General features: G+C 42.7%; 1 pseudogene; it reads right to left on the bottom strand.

Annotated features, from left to right (window-relative positions):
* Positions 1 to 179: 179 nt before the first annotated feature.
* LOC101563083 overlaps positions 180 to 1,331 on the bottom strand; it is a 1,813-nt pseudogene continuing 661 nt past the window's right edge.

The following is a 1,331-nucleotide window of genomic DNA, read 5'->3' as shown; positions in this document are numbered from 1 at the left end:
TCTCTCCTCACTCATCTTCACAGCAGTCCTGGCTCTCACTTCCATCAGGACAGCCCCATTGGGATGGCCGCAGCATAGGAAGATGAGGAGCTGGGGTGCAGGTTCTGTGCCCTGCACAACACTCTTGAACCAATCCAAAGCCATTTCTTAAGGTCTGATTTGCAATGCTCTGGCAAACACTATTCATCCAGGCTTTTAGAAAATAACTCCTTCAAATAAGACAGTTCACATCACTAATCTTGGAGTGTTTTTGACAAGCAAGAAAATTTCCAGTAATTCAACAGTTTTTCCAGTTTCTACATTCCAACTGAGAATTCACAAAACTAACACAGAAGGTTGGGGTTTTGAAAAGACAGGTCGGTAGTGGCAGGCCTTCAGCTGAGCTTCTAGCTGGTCAGAGGCTCAGTATTTCTTTCCTTTCTGAAGTATAATAACATGCAGTAGTATGGTGTAAGTGCAAAAGGTTTTAGGCAGCTGTAGCTTCCAAATCACAGTGCAATTATTCTGACATTATTTTTCCCATCCATTGTAGGTGAGAAGCAGGCCATTTACACTGACTAATATGGCTCACATCACAAATGGATGGACTAGTCTATGAAGAACATTCACTCTTCTTCAACTAGTCTAGCAGCCAGCAAAAACAACAGACTCCAAAGCAAGATAAATATTTCATAAAAGACAAGAATATGTCCAAAATATTAACAACCAGGGCAAAAGATTCAGGGAAAGATCAAAAATACTTTTGAAACTCCTAAAATCTACTTTGGCATCTCTCACTCCTAAGCACAAAGTGTTGCATTTCCTGGAGTAGCCTCTATCAAGGGCAGCACTTGCTGCCAAGGTTGGAGTCTCTGTTCTTGTTCTAGTTAGAAGCTCAATAATCCAAGAAGCTTGACTTCTTTTCAACCTGCCCAGTACTTCAGGACCCAAAACTTGCATCATGTGTACATGTGTCACCCTAGACATGCAGCACCTTGCACCCCAAGGTTCAGGGCGTTTCTAAGTCCAACACCTCTGCTTCAGCATAATCTGAGGCTTGACCTCCACTCTTCCTGCAGAGCCACAGCCTGGGCCTCACAGCAAGGGCTTGTCACAGTTCTGGCTCAACTCAGCTTCCTCACAGCAGACCTAGCACTGACTGCACACCCCTGCAGCCTCAGTGAAATCGAAGTGTTTCTAAACAGCTCCTACTAGTCTATAGTCTGTAATCTGAAAATTCATAAACTAGGAAGACAAATTGTTTATCATAAATAACAGAAATTTATTTCCCACAGTGTTGGAAATCTAAGATCAAATCACCCACAGATTGAGTGTCATGTAGAACTGTTTCT

The sequence above is a fragment of the Octodon degus genome, unplaced genomic scaffold (assembly GCF_000260255.1).
Source record: "Octodon degus isolate 3935 unplaced genomic scaffold, OctDeg1.0 scaffold00189, whole genome shotgun sequence".
Classification (NCBI taxonomy): Eukaryota; Metazoa; Chordata; class Mammalia; order Rodentia; family Octodontidae; genus Octodon; species Octodon degus.
Note: the sequence above shows the minus strand (reverse complement) of the source record. Positions and strands in the feature narration are given on the sequence as shown.